Here is a 17,473-nt window from a genome sequence, read left to right on the forward strand (position 1 = left end):
TTTTTTATAAAATCATTAAATCAAGTTTGAGATGATTTGGGGGATTTAAAAATAATTTAAAATCATTTCCAAAAAGGTGCAAAAGTGATCAAGGTGTCCGAAAGCCAAAATTTGTCAAAACAGTGCGGTGGCCGAAGTCTAGAGCAGAGGTACAAGTACCTCTAGGAGAATTACTGATACATTTACCCCAAAATGCCCATTCTTGCACTCTAACTCAGTTGTTCCAAACAACTGAGCCAGCTATCAATACCTTGGACCTTTAGAGCCGAAAATTAGTTCAAAATAACTTAAAACCATGTCTAAACACTTTCATATCATAAACATAAGTTCCAAAGAATTATAAAACAAAGTTTAAACCCCATTTAAGCTTGGAATATAAATCATAAAGATATTCAAATTAAATAATGATTCAAGGTTCAATTAATAAAACTAATAGGGGTTCTAAAATATAGATCAAATTTACAAAATTTCAAGTTCAGTCTAATTTTTTATGTACTTGACAAAGTAACAATACAAACGGTAATCAAATAGTTGAACTACCACATCAAAATCTCAATGGTGATACGATGCTCCCATGCTGGAATCACAAGTTTCTCAAACAAGTTATTGATCTGCGCGTTTAAAAAACTAATGTGTGAGCTCAATGAACCCCATAAGTACATTAGGATAATCATACTTACTCTATCCTATTATTAATGTTGAGCCCCTTAAAATTAATTATTTCAAAGTTCACTTATATCATATTTTAGTATCACAAGTAGATTCATTTCTTATTATCAAATTATAAGGGCTCAACTTATATATTAATGGTTTATTTGGTAACCATATTATGAAGTCCAGACAAGTGGTACTCTTAAGGAGTGCTCACATGAAATTAAATTAAACATATGCTCTCTTTTTATCAAGTTTTACTTAACATAGTATTACATGAGTTTGTTTCTCTTAGATTCAAATGCTCATTGGTCCCATTTAAGCATCAGCCTGTATATTTTCATTTCTCTAATTAAAAGCAAACAAAAGTAGATATTTCAATATATTATCATCATTCTAAATCCCTTATATGTGTATAACTTAGTTCATATCTTTTCCTTTTGGTTGAAAACTTAGATTCTCATCATAATTCATGTAACCCCTAAAACTGGGCCTAGACACTATAGCCCAATCTAAGTAATTACATGGGCCTTGAAGATGGCCAAAATGATTTTAAAAGAAAATTCACATGTCTTTGAAAACATTTGATTTTTAAAACATCTTGTACTTTTCGTTATAGAGTCATGTGTTCCTTTATAGTTAAAAAAATTATTTGAAATGTAACTTAGTTTTTTTAAAACCCATATTTGCAACGACTAGTAATCACTAAAACATTTCTTTGATCATTTGGAAATCTCGTAAAAACAATTCATGCATAATACCTTATTATATCAAAATAATGTCCCATACCACAATTCATAATATAAAAATTAAAGTCCCGAAACCATTTAAACACCCCAATTTAAAGTCCATAGTAAAGGTCCAAAAGAAGTTTAAAAAGTCCATAAAACACCAAACCATATCCAAAATCCATAATCACGAAAACATATTATACCGAGAGCTCCTCCAAAGATCCAAATCTGAGCCTTAAGTGCGAGGATTACCTGAGACACACGAATACCATGGGTTTAACAGACTAATTTTCAGTGGTGTCGAAAACAATGATTCGAGATCACTAAATCCGACCAATGAGTTAAAATTTAATGAACTAATAATTATGGGTCAAGTGTGAATTTAGAAGAATTTTTGAATTAGTGAATTTTGTGATTTATTGAATTTTGTGATTTAAAAAGAATTTAATAGGTAAATTGGGTCTAAAATGAGGTATCGAGACCTCGAGTTCATAAACCAAGCCATAAATATGAGTTTCATTGAGTTAGTATAAAAGTTTTGTTAGAAAATTTTAACGTTTGGATAATCAATTAATTAAAAAGAACTAAATTGAAAATAGTGCAAAATTTGTTAAATTGTGATTAAATAGCTTAAGTGACTAATAAGGAGGGATTTAAAAGGAAATTAGGCCCAAATTATATGGGCTGGACGGTTGGGCAAGAAAAATCAGCAAGAAAGTAAGGAGAAACAAGGGCAAAATTGGAAATTTTACAAATTAAATATATAAAACAAAGATAAAAGTGAAAAATCTAGAGATCTCTTCATAATTTATCAGCAAAAACACCATAAGAGGTCTGAAACAAGCTGGTTTATCATATTTTTATACCATGTGAGTTCAATTCTTGATTTTTCCTTGAAATTTTTATGTTTTGTGACTTTTACAACTAGGTCCAACTATTGAATTCATTAGTTTTTGATTCCATGGGTGATTTTGTAAGTTACCATGAATAAGTTCTGGAATTTTATGATGAATTATTATAGATTTGAAGTTTTAATTTCATTATATTATGATCTTATTAAGTGATTTTAGTAGAAAATGATTTTTAGGACCTAATTGTGAAAAAGTTAAGAATTGGGGTTTTGTACTGAAATTATGAATATCAAAGGCTTTTTAGTAGTCTAAAATGGTTGGATAAGGTGTTAATTGAGAAAAATTAGATCAATTGAAGGGTTAATTGAGTAGGGACCAAATTGTAAAACTTGTTAATTTTGGGGGTAAAAGTGTAATTTCAAAAATGGAAAGGCATAAATTTTGAAGTAAATTAGTATTGAATTAGATTCTAATAAATGGAAAAATTTATATTATAGATTGGGAATTCGAAGATAAACGCGGAAAAGACAAAGTATCGAACTAGTTTCTGAACTTTTACAACTTCTACGAATTGTCCCAGGTAAGTTCAGATGGCTAAACTTTTATGATTAATTTTTAATGTGGGAATGATATAATGTATCAATTCGTATAATGTTGTTAAATTATGATTATGGTAAAAATGAGAATAAGATGAGATTGTTAGTTCAAATTAAGGGATACGCAGGATTGAGTACATACGTTCGGTAACCAGTGATGAATTGACGGATAAGTCCATGGTGGATCCATGGAAAAGTGTGAAACGTAGGTATGGTATTTCAGTGAAGAAAACCATACTGAGTTGTGAAAAGTAGGTATGGTGTTTCAATGAAGAAAACCATACTGAGTTGTGAAAAGTAGGTATGGTGTTTTAGTGAAGAAAACCATACTGAATTGTAAAAAGTAGGTATGGTATTTCCGTGAAGAAAACCATACTGAGTTATAGCAATGTGAAATATTCAAGCAAATCATGGCACCGGGCAAACGATGTACTCAAATCCGTAAGACGGTCCTTAATTTGACAAGTATTTGTAAGTGCAATTGAAGCTAAATGTTGGAATTGAAGTTGACATCTGATATTGAGCTCGATTGGATAGATTCATTGTTTGAGATTGTGGTTGGTAGGAAATGTTGAATTTTTATTTGTTTATTAATGTTGTTGGTGAAATTTTGGTAAGATTTTATTATGAGCCTATGAACTTACTAAGTTTTCTACAAGCTTACTTGTGTATGTTTATTATTTCTTGTAGATTGATATATATATGTTCGGAGGATTGGATCTACATCAACGATCACACTATCCAGATTTACTCCGGTAGATTTTGTTAAACAAGTTTTTGATTTATATGGCATGTATAGCGGATTGAAATAAAAAGTAATAGAATGAATGACTAAGTAGGCAAGGTAAATCTGATTGTGATGGTTGTGTTAGACATTGAAATATACATGTTTTTAGCTTAAAATGGTTGATGGATTGAACTTTATTAGTATTTAAATGAAGTAGTTGAAATACTGAAATTGGTTGTGAATTGAAATTTGCAGGGAAGGTTAGATAATTATAAAGGGGTTATATTGAATTTAAAAAAAAAAAAAATTGCAATGGAATAGTTTTTAGACAGCAACATTGATGTAACTTTGAAAAATCACCAAAAATAGTGTAAATTGAATTAGAAGATAAGTGAGATATGAAATTAAATCTGAATGAGTCTACTTTCATATGAAAGAAATACAGTAAGAAAAAGAGTTATATATTTTTAGATATTTTAATTTTGGTGAGATTGGGTAAGAATGGTTTTTGAAGTCTCCTGTTCTGACTTTAGAAATTCATTAAAAATTGTACTAAAGGAATTATGAGTTATAATTTATATGTCTAGATTACTTAATGAGTCTATGTTAATTAGAAATAAGTGGAAGCACCATATGAAGTCTATACAATGAGATAATTAGATTTTAGTGATGAGAGGTCAGGATAGTTGATTAGTAAAATAGGGGAGAATTTAACTAATAAACTGTACTAATTGGCTAAACCAAAAATTCTGAATATTTTATGGTAAAAAGATATATGAGTATAGTTTTAGGGAAAATTTACAGATCTAAATTTTGAGTTTTTTAGCTTGATTTATAATTAATTTAGTGACTACTGCGCAGGTGGACAGCCTTATTATGAACAGTATAATAACTTTTAAAAGTAAATTTTTATGCCCCGAACTTCTAAGTTAAGTCAAGTAACGCCTCATGCTCGACTCCGGCAACGGTCTCGGGTAAGGTGTGTTACAATGGGTGAGCTTTAAAAGGCTCAATGGGAGATCAATACAAACACTTATTTTAAAACACAACACATTAAAATATCACAAGACATTTTTCACAGAATTCACATATTATCTCATTTATTGAATCAAACATGGCATGCTTATGAACAATGCACAAATATAGGATTTCCTACCCATCTCCGCTACACACTAATATCGAGTTCCCAGAACTCATCCATCTAATAACACACCAGTTTGTGGACAAGCCACCACATAGATACCGATGAATAGTCACATAGCACATCGTGAATAAACCACCACATAATTGTCGATAACAACCACATAATTGCAGTTAAATTGCCACATAGCTTCCTCATTTCACAATCTCACCCATGCATGTGATATGACCATTTAAACATATATGTTTCACTTTTCACATTTTTCACATATTCATGGTCATAACTCATATTTCTCAATTTTTACACATATGCATGTATCATGCTCACATTTTCACATATCACATAATTTTCACTTTAGCATGCTTTGATATACATATTAATATTAAAACATGGATCTTAACATACACATACACATATATCACATGTTTAGATCATCACATATCAATCTAGCCATAAATCACATGACATAGAGTTGAGATCAACATTACATACATCACATATCACACATCATAGATTTTCACAACACTTAATAGTTTAGATCAGTTACTTGGTTTCCTCTTTGATTGATTTTTTCAACTCCACACGAGTATTTAAGGTACTCGCACATTAATTAATTAAATAAAATTTTAATTAAATAGTAATATCAAACTTCACTTAAAATGATATTTAAATCACACACTTTAATGTAGATCTAAATTGTTTGCTCCCTTATAGAAGTTTCATTTGGGTCTAGACATGATCGCAAATCTAAACGCATGATTAACCCATTTTAGTCATGATCTACTAGAATAACTTGGCTTTTAATACATGATCTAATGTGAAAATCTCACCAACACTTAGCCTCAATTCAAACGCTCAGATTTGTCACTCTTGCGATGTTTCACTATTGATTTCTCAGAGATTGATATTCGGTCCTTCATGATAACACAAGATCATATTAGTAATAATGATTTTTAAATAATAAAAATAAAATACTAATTATTTAGGCCAAAACCATTCGGCCATGTCACAAAATCTTAAGATGAAGGATATTCAATCCCAAACTTCACTTACACTTATTTTGTTACGAGATTATCAAAGGAACAAAAATGGAACGAAATTTATGGTTGAATAATCTAAAATAATTTAATAAAATAAAATAGGTGTTTTTGTCATTAGGGTAATCGAAAAAAGAAAGAGAAAATAAAAAGAAAAAATTGGTCACCGACAGTGATGGTGGTCCGATAGCGACTCAATGGTGGTCCGACTATGAGGAATGCAGAATATAAGTAGGGATGAGGGTTCGATCACTTTTAATTGAAAGAGAAGAGAAAAAGAGAGAAGAAGACAAATAAAAAAACAGTGGAGGAGAAGATGACCTGCAATGGTTGCGGCGGTGGACACGATGTGTAACACTCCTAACCCGTATTCGTCGCCGTATTAGGGTTACGAGGCATTACCAAACAAACACAACCATTTTTAAAACCAAACTGATCACAAACATGGAAATTAAATCATTTTCGCATAGCTATTTGTAATTTACAATCAAAATCCAACCAACATCATACTCAAACCTATACATGCCATAAGATCGAGTTAAAAAATTTAACAAGATACGAAAAGAAGTCGATAGTGTGATAGACTATGCTGATGATCCCCGAGCTCGTAACGTGTCACCAAAATCTATAAAACAAATGGACAAAAACAATCAAAGTAAGCTTTTATAGCTTAGTAAGTTTATAACCTATCTAAAATACATATAAACAAACATATGTATAATCATTATAAGCTTAAAATCAAGTTACATACATAATCACTAATTGCATATGAAATTTCCAAATATACTTATCATTTGCATTTCATTGAATGCATGTCTATGATCTTTCAAATACATATGTCAAAAGCTTATATTTTTACTTATCAACTACATGAATCAAGTGCACATTTATACTTCTAATTCACATGTGCCGATTTCAAACATGTATATTCAACAATTTAAACCGAATGTATATACACATTTACGTAAATATTCGATTGCATATATATAATCATATGTTTAATAATTTTTATAACCGAATGTGTATGCATCTTTATTACCTGCAAACATCTGAATGCACATATATACCAATCACATTATATAATCATTTGTATATATATATATTTAACAACCGCATATCACCATATGTAATTATAAATTCAACAATCGCATATTACCTAATATACATATGCTTTTATTAATTGTATATACCGAAAGCATACAATTATATTTAACCAATGCACAACCCGAATGTAGGTGTATACTTACCAAGTATGTAAAAACTGAATGTTTATGTATTCATCAATTTCATATAATCAAAATCATAGATATATCAATTGCATATTCTCACATAATTTGAACAGATTCACCGGCACTTAGCCTGCTAGTTTTTAAAACCTGATTCAGTACACCAGCTCTTAGCCTGCTAGACCTATAGTCCGAAATGTATCACCGGCATTAAGCCTGCTAGACGTTAGGTCTGAATTATTTCACCGACATTAAGCCTGCTAGGCACATTGCCTGAATAACTGAGATGCAAAGTTAATCCTTCATATAAATCTTTATAACACACACATAGATCTTTCTCAAAAACTATATCTCGATAAGAATTGTTTTATATTCAACTCTTCATAGCAACCTCACATTCGAATCACATATACATAATTCACAACATTAAATTCAACTCAAGAAACTCAAATCCCATTTTTGATTCACATGTACAATTATATATAATTATTATCATTAAATTCAACTTAAAGAATTTGTATTACACATTCGAACAATATCATATATTTATTTAATTTATGCTATTAACTTCATCTTATTACACTCAAGCATGCATGATATAACATATACAATATTTGTAAAATAAAATTTCAACATACCAATTTCAACTTGTATATCCGGCTAACAATATGAAAATAACAAAGCTAATTCAACTTATTAAACTTAAAACATACATTCGGCTAACATACTTATATAATTCATAAAATCAAATTCAGCTTATAGAACATAAAATTCAGCTTATAGAACATATATATATTCTAATTTAATGACATATATTTGCTATTAGACTTACCTCGGACGATAGAAAATCGAAGTCGGACGATTATTCGACTAATTTGGCTTTCCCCCGATCTAACTCCGATTTCTTTGGTTCTCGATCTAAATATTTTCAAAATAAGATAATTTATTTATTAACACATTCAATTTAATCCAAAAACACATAATTTGGCAAATTACTATTTTGCCCCTAATATTTACACTTTTTGCAATTTACTCCCTATTGCATAAAACACAATTTATACAAAATTTGCTCATACCACACAAGGGCCGAATATTCATGGTTCTCATACAAGTCCACACATTGCATTTACTTCACATTTTAGTCCCCCAAAAATTTAATTTCACAATTTAGCCCTATTTACTCAATTTCACTAAAAATTCCAATACAAAACATATTAATCTATCACATATCTTTCATTTTTCATCATCAACTATCACAAAGTCCAAGCATTCATCAATGGCACATTTCAAAATCATCAACAATTCACAAAATTAAAACATAGGTTTTGAAGAACACAAAGCAACGATCTCAAAAACGTAAAAATTATCGAAAACCGAACAAAACACATACCCGAATTAAGATCCCAAAGGTGCCGAATGTTTAAAGCTTCCAAAGCTTTATTTTTTCTTCTTAGAATCGGCCAAGAAAGATGAACACATGCATGGCCATTATTTATTTATTTAATACATATTAATATACATTTTACAATTTTAACCTTAATGATTTAATTAGAAAACTATTTAATGGTTGTCTATTTTTGTCCATGCATAATTCTAATGATTAAATTACAACATAAGGACTCCATATAATAAAAATCATAGCAAATCGGTACCTTTGCATATAGCATGCTAATTTTGCATTTTACACGATTAAATCCTTTTAATTAAATCGAGCAGACCAACGATAAAATTTTCACACGAAAATTTCACACACATAAATTAACATACTGTAGACTCAAAAAAATAATATTAAAATATTTTTTGACTCGAATTTATGGTCCCGAAACCACTATTCCGATTAGGGTCAAAACCGAGTTGTTACAACTCTCCCCCCCTTTTACAATTTTCGTCCCCGAAAATCTTACCGATGAATAGGTTTGGATAACGCTATTTCATTGTATCTTCTGACTCCCAAGTTGCTTCTTCAACTCCGTGTTTATGCCACAATACTTTAACTAACAGAATTTTCTTATTTCGTAATTCTTTGATCTCACGAGCCAGAATGCTAACCGGTTCTTCTTCATATGACATATCAGAGTTAATTTCAATCTCTGTCGGACTAATCACATGTGAGGGATCAGATCGGTATCTACGGAGCATCGAAACATGGAATACGTTATGAATCTTTTCTAACTCAGGCGGTAACATCAATCTATAAGCAACCGGTCCAACACGCTCTATAATCTCATACGGTCCAATGAATCTCGGACTCAATTTGCCTTTACGACCGAATCTGAGTATTTTCTTCCACGGTGAGACTTTCAAAAACACTTTATCCCCGATCTGAAATTCTATATCCTTTCTTTTCAAATCCGCATAAGATTTCTGACGATCTGATGCTGATTTCAGACTATCCCGAATCACTTTCACTTTCTGTTCAGTCTCTTTAATCAAATCAACCCCTTGTATCTTATTTTCACTAAGCTCGGTCCAATACAATGGTGTACGACATTTACGACCGTACAAAGCCTCGTAAGGTGCCATTTTGATACTAGATTGAAAACTATTATTATAAGCAAATTCAATCAAAGGTAAGTATCGTTCCTATGTACCTTCAAACTCGAGAATGCAACATCTCAACATATCCTCAAGTATCTGAATGATTCGTTCGGATTGACCATCTGTCTGCGGATGGAAAGCTGTGCTAAAATGTAGTTTCGTACCTAAAGCATCTTGTAGCTTCTTCCAAACTCGCGATGTGAATCTCGGGTCTCTATCCGAAACAATAGAAATAGGCACACCATGCAATCTCACAATTTGAGAAACATACAATTCAGCAAGTTTATCGAGCGGGAAATCTATGCGAATTGGCATAAAGTGTGCTGATTTTGTCAACCTATCAACAATAACCCAGATGGCATCTTTCTTGCTCGGTGTCAACGGTAAACCAGATACAAAATCCATCGTGACTCGATCCCATTTCCATTCAGGTATCATGATCGGCTGAAGCAACCCAGATGGTACCTGATGCTCGGCTTTAACTTGCTGACAAATTAAACATTTCGAAACAAAGTCAGAAATGTCTCGTTTCATACCATACCACCAATAGTGTTGTTTCAGATCGTTATACATTTTCGTACTTCCCGGATGAACAGAAAATCGGCTATTATGAGCTTCATTCAAAATCTCTTGTATTAACTTTGAATTTCTCGGAACACATAATCGGTTTCTAAATCTCAAACAATCCTCAGCATCAACTAGAAATTCTGAATCAACATTTAAGTCACACTCAGCTCGTTTTGCAATTAAATCATCATCAGCTTTCTAAGCTTCACAAATCTGTTGAACAAGTAACGGTTTTGCTTTCAATTCAGCTACTATCGCACCATCATCAGATATAGCCATATGTGCGTTCATTGCACGCAAAGCAAACAGTGGTTTTTGACTTAAGGCATCAGCAACAACATTAGCCTTTCCAGGATGATAGTCAATCACAAGCTCATAATCTTTTAGCAATTCTAACCATCGGCGCTGTCTCAAATTCAGATCTTTCTGAATCATCAAGTACTTCAGGCTTTTGTGATCGGAATAAACATGACATTTTTCGCCAAACAAATAGTGGCGCCATATTTTCAACGCAAATACAATAGCTGCCAGTTCCAAATCGTGCGTCGGATAGTTCTTTTCGTGCGACTTTAACTGTCTCGAGGCATAGGCTACAACTTTGCCTTCCTGCATCAAAACACAGCCCAAACCATTTAAAGATGCATCACTATAGATAATAAACTCTTTACCCGATTCTGGCTGAACTAATACTGGAGCTTCAGTCAAAAGAGCTTTCAACTGATCGAAACTTTTCTGGCACTTTTCTGACCACTCAAACTTAACGTCTTTCTGTAGTAGCTTTGTCATCGGGGTTGCAATCATAGAGAATCCTTTTACGAACCATCTATAATAACCAGCAAGTCCCAAAAAACTTCGAACTTCTGAAACATTTCTTGGAGGTTTCCAATCAAGTATAGCCGAAATCTTGCTCGAATCAACCCGAATGCCTGATGCCGATATAACATGGCCTAAGAAACTGACTTCACGCAACCAAAACTCACATTTACTGAATTTTGCATACAACTGTTTATCTCGCAAAGTTTGTAGCACAAGTCTCAGATGTTCGGCATGCTCAGTTTCGTCACGAGAGTAGATCAAAATGTCATCTATAAATACTACCACAAACCGATCCAGATACTGTCTAAAGATCTGATTCATGAAATCCATGAAAACAGCAGGTGCATTAGTAAGTCCGAAAGGCATAACCAGAAATTCGTAATGTCCGTACCTCGTTCGGAAAGCTGTTTTTGGCACATCAGAGTCTTTAACTCGCAACTGATAATAACCAGATCTCAAATCTATCTTCGAAAACACTGAAGCCCCTTTTAGCTGATCAAACAAATCATCAATACGTGGTAACATATACTTATTCTTTATAGTCACCTTATTGAGTTGTCGATAATCAATTCACATTCTCATCGTTCCATCTTTCTTTCTCACAAATAGAACTGGTGCCCCCCAAGGAGAGAAACTCGGTCGTGCAAAACCTTTATCAGTCAACTCCTGCAACTGTGCTTTCAATTATTTTAATTCGGTCAGTGCCATACGGTACGGAGCTATCAAAATTGGAGTCGTCCCGGTACTAACTCAATACCAAACTCTACTTCTCGAATAGGTGGTAAACCCGGTAATTCTTTAGGGAACACATTTGGATACTCACATACAACAGGTACTGATTCAATCTTCTTTTCTATCACTTTAATATCAAAAACATATGCAAGATAAGCTTCACAACCTTTTCTCACATACTTCTGAGCCAACATAGAGGATATCACTGCCGATAAACCATTCAGATCATTAGATTCAATCCGAATAATCTCGTCATTCAGGCATCTTAAATCAATAGTCTTCCTTTTGCAGTTAACCACAGCATCGTGTAAAGTCAACCAATCCATACCCAAAATTATATCGAACTCGTCAAATGGCAACAACATCAAATCAGCCATAAAACACAAATCTCGAATCATCAACGGACAATTCTTACACACTTTGTCAACCAACACACACCGGCCCAAGGGGTTTGATACTTTAATTACAAACTCAGTAGACTCAACATGTAGAGTCTTACTGAATACTAAGGCCTCACACACATAAGAATGAGTCGAACCAGGATCAATAAACGCAATAACATTAGTATCATAAAGAGTGAAAGTACCAGTAATAAGATCTGGAGAAGAAGCCTTCTCTCGAGCTCGAATGGCATATGCTCTGGCAGGTGCACGAGCCTCAGATCAAACTGTTGTGTCCTTTGTCCCTCTCTGACTACCATTTACATTAACCAAATGCCTTGGCGGTTTACCCCGTACTGACACATTACTCGGTCTGGTATTCTGCACAGTGTTTTGATCAGCTACCATCGGACACTCTCGAATGAAATGATCCTTTGAACCACACTTAAAGCAAGACCGATCATGTAATCTGCAATCTCCAGGATGCTATTTCCCACAATGCTTGCATTCTGATCTATCTTGTCGGACACTACCAACGCTAGCAACTGAAGTAGCTCGTGAACTCACAGGGGGTCGATCTCGATCATGCTTAGGAAACCCTACAGTAGCTTTAGATCGGCTATGATCCTCTCTGGATTTCCTTGAGGCTGAGTGGAATGATTTACTAAATGATCTTTTACGGGAATCTCGAGCTTCATAGTCAGCTTTTCTCTTCTCTTTCCCGAGCTCCTCGACTTTACAAGATCGTTCAACAAGTACTACGAACTCCTTTATCTCAAGTATGCCCACTAACAGTTTAATATCTTCATTCAGCCCATCTTCAAATCTTTTACACATAATAGCTTCAGTCGAAACACACTCTCGAGCATATCTACTGAGTCCCAAAAATTTCCGCTCATATTCTGTCACTGTTATCCGACCCTGTTTCAATTCAAGAAATTTCTTACGTTTATGATCAATGAATCTCTGGCTAATATATTTCTTAAGGAACTCAGTCTGAAAGAATTCCCAGGTCACTCGCTCTTTCGGAACCACCGATACTAGTGTATTCCACCAGTGATATGCAGTGTCCCGTAGTAAGGATATGGCACATTTCAAGCACTCGTCAGGGGTGCAAGATAACTCATCAAATACTTGAATAATATTATCAAGCCGGAATTCAGCTCGCTCAGCATCATCATCATCAGTAGCTCTGAACTCTTCGGCCCCGTGTTTTCAAATTTTATCAACAGGAGGTTTAAGTAATCTCATCGGATCACTTACTTGAGGTATAACAGGAACCGAAGATGGATTAGTCGGGGGTGGAGGTTATTGTGCAACCGGGTTAGTTCAGACATATTGAGTAAACCAGTCATTCATCATTTGGTAGAAGACTTGTTTAGCCTCTCCCTCCTGGTTACTCGAGGTCGGTCGAGAATCTACCGGCTCTGTCCCTTGTGCGGGAGCAGGCGCTAAACTCTCAACATCATCGGCTACGGCTCGATCCGGATCCATTACTATACGAAAACACATTTTTAGATATCAAAAGTCTTTACACTATCTCAGTATAAAATATGGCATGTATAGCTAGACTCATACAAGCTACGTTAGTCCTAGAATCGACTAAACCGTAGCTCTGATACCAATAAAATGTAACACCCCTAACCCGTATCCGTCGCCGTATTAGGGTTACGAGGCATTACCAAACTGATCACAAACATGGAAATTAAATCATTTTCGCATAGCAATTTATAATTTACAATCAAAATCCAACCAACATCATACTCAAACATATACATGCCATAAGATCGAGTTCAAAAATTTAACAAGATACCAAAAGAAGTCGATAGTGTGATAGACTATGCTGATGATCCCCGAGCTCGTAACATGTCACCAAAATCTATAAAACAAATCGACAAAAACAATCAAAGTAGGCTTTTATAGCTTAGTAAGTTTATAACCTATCTAAAATACATATAAACAAACATATGTATAATCATTATAAGCTTAAAATCAAGTTACATACATAATCACTAATTGCATATGAAATTTCCAAATATACTTATCATTTGCATTTCATTGAATGCATGTCTATGATCTTTCAAATACATATGTCAAAAGCTTATATTTTTACTTATCAACTACATGAATCGAATGCACATTTATACTTCTAATTCACATGTGCCGATTTCATACATGTATATCCAACAATTTAAATCGAATGTATATACACATTTACGTAAATATTCGATTGCATATATAATCATATGTTTAATAATTTTTATAACCGAATGTGTATGCATCTTTATTACCTGCAAACATCCGAATGCACATATATACCAATCACATTATATAATCATTTGTATATATATATTTAACAACCGCATATCACCATATGTAATTATAAATTCAACAATAGCATATTACCTAATATACATATGCTTTTATTAATTATATATACCGAAAGCATACAATTATATTTAACCAATGCAAAACCCGAATGTAGGTGTATACTTACCAAGTATGTAAAAACTGAATGTTTATGTATTCATCAATTTCATATAATCAAAATCATAGATATATCAATTGCATATTCTCACATAATTTGAACAGATTCACCGGCACTTAGCCTGTTAGGTTTTAAAACCTGATTCAGTACACCAGCTCTTAGCCTACTAGACCTATAGTCCGAAATGTACCACTGGCATTAAGCCTTCTAGACGTAAGGTCTGAATTATTTCACCGGCATTAAGCCTGCTAGGCACATAGCCTGAATAACTAAGATGCAAAGTTAATCTTTCATATAAATCTTTATAACACACACATAGATCTTTCTCAAAAACTATATCTCGATAAGAATTGTTTTATATTCAACTCTTCATAGCAACCTCACATTCGAATCACATATACATAATTCACAACATTAAATTCAACTCAAGAAACTCAAATCCCATTTTCGATTCACATGTACAATTATATATAATTATTATCATTAAATTCAACTTAAAGAATTTGTATTACACATTCGAACAATATCATATATTTATTTAATTTATGCTATTAACTTCATCTTATTAAACTCAAGCATGCATGATATAACATATATAATATTTGTAAAATAAAATTTCAACATACCAATTTCAACTTGTATATCCGGCTAACAATATGAAAATAACAAAGCTAATTCAACTTATTAAACTTAAAACATACATTCGGCTAACATACTTATATAATTCATAAAATCAAATTCAGCTTATAGAACATAAAATTCAGCTTATAGAACATATATATATTCTAATTTAATGACATATATTTGCTATTAGACTTACCTCGGACGATAGAAAATCGAAGTCGGACGATTATTCGACTAATTTGGCTTTTCCCCGATCTAACTCCGATTTCTTTAGTTCTCGATCTAAATATTTTCAAAATAAGATAGTTTATTTATTAACACATTCAATTTAATCCAAAAACACATAATTTGGAAAATTACTATTTTGCCCTTAATATTTACACTTTTTGCAATTTACTCCCTATTGCATAAAACACAATTTATACAAAATTTGCCCATACCACACAAGGGCCGAATATTCATGGTTCTCATACAAGTCCACACATTGCATTTATTTCACATTTTAGTCCCCCAAAAATTTAATTTCACAATTTAGCCCTATTTACTCAATTTCACTAAAAATTCCAATACAAAACATATTAATCTATCACATATCTTTCATTTTTCATCATCAACTATCACAAAGTCCAAGCATTCATCAATGGCACATTTCAAAATCATCAACAATTCACAAAATTAAAACATGGGTTTTGAAGAACATAAAGCAACGATCTCAAAAACGTAAAAATTATCGAAAACCGAACAAAACACATACCCGAATTAAGCTCCCAAAGGTGCCGAATGTTTAAAGCTTCCAAAGCTTTATTTTTTCTTCTTAGAATCAGCCAAGAAAGATGAACACATGCATGGCCATTATTTATTTATTTAATACATATTAATATACATTTTATAATTTTAACCTTAATGATTTAATTAGAAAACTATTTAATGGTTGTCTATTTTTGTCCATGCATAATTCTAATGATTAAATTACAACATAAGGACTCTATATAATAAAAATCATAGCAAATCGGTACCTTTGCATATAGCATACTAATTTTGCATTTTACACGATTAAATCCTTTTAATTAAATCGAGCACACCAACGATAAAATTTTCACACGAAATTTCCACACACATAAATTAACATACTGTAGACTCAAAAAAATAATATTAAAATATTTTTTTGACTCGAATTTGTGGTCCCGAAACTACTATTTCGATTAGGGTCAAAATCGGGTTATTACACGATGACGCATAGAGGAAGAGGGGATGGAAAATTGATAGGAAAAGTGACGGAATGTTGGTTGTTGACGGTGGTGAGGTGGTGGTGCAAATAAGCTCACGGTGGTGGAAAGAAAAGAGTGGTGGTTGCGGTGGCCAAAAAAAGAGAAAAATGAGAGGAAATAAATGAAAACAATGGAGACTAAGGTGCAAATGGGGGTGATGGATGGCACAAGGGGTGGTGTAGCTTGGTCAACCATGACCAAGCTCAATGCACCACAAGCTTATGGCAAGAGAAGAGCTTTTGGCAAGGGAATGAAACAACGAGGGAAAAGGGGGATGTGCTTCATTTTAAAAAGGCAAGTTTGACTTGTTAATGGAGCAAATGAATCCTCCCTATATGGTAACATAGGTGGACGAAAAGGCTAGCTAGCTCATGCTAAAAATGTGAAAATATTAAATAAAAAAATGTGTGCACAAAAGGGTTTGAATTAGAGACCTCAAAGATAGCTAAGGAGCTTCCTACCACTAAGCCATAACATTTCCTTATTTTCAATAACACGCGAATAATTTTAAGACATAAGAGCTAACAGATTCACTCTCTTTACTAAATTAAATTAATTAAGAAAATGGGATGTGACAACTCTACCCTCCTTAAAAGAAAATTCGTCCTCGAAATTACTTGATGGAAATAGGTGGGGATATTGTTGTCGCATCGCATCTCCAAGTTCTCAAGTTGCCTCACTCAAATCATGATTTCTCCACAACACTTTCATAAGCAGAACTTGCTTCCTTCTTAAAACTTTAACATCACGATCAATGATCTATACCAATTCCTCCTCAAATGTCAAATCAAAACACTCCTCAATATCCTCTACTAGAATCACATAAGAAGGGTCAGATCGATAACGTCACAATATGGACACATGAAACATATTGTGAATACACCAGAAAACATTACTAATCCTCCAGAACACCATAGAATAGATAAGTGCTAAACTTATATGCAACAGAGAAGACACGTGAGTGTAGAGATCAAAGGAAACAAAACAAAACTTCAAACACGTCATCTTTTAGACCAGTACGCATCAAATCTTTATTGGCATGTCAATCGGATTCCAACTCTTTTACTAAGTTTACTAGGGAACATTACAATCACAAATAG

This window comes from Gossypium hirsutum, chromosome D06 (genome assembly GCF_007990345.1).
Source record: "Gossypium hirsutum isolate 1008001.06 chromosome D06, Gossypium_hirsutum_v2.1, whole genome shotgun sequence".
NCBI classification, from domain to species: domain Eukaryota; kingdom Viridiplantae; phylum Streptophyta; class Magnoliopsida; order Malvales; family Malvaceae; genus Gossypium; species Gossypium hirsutum.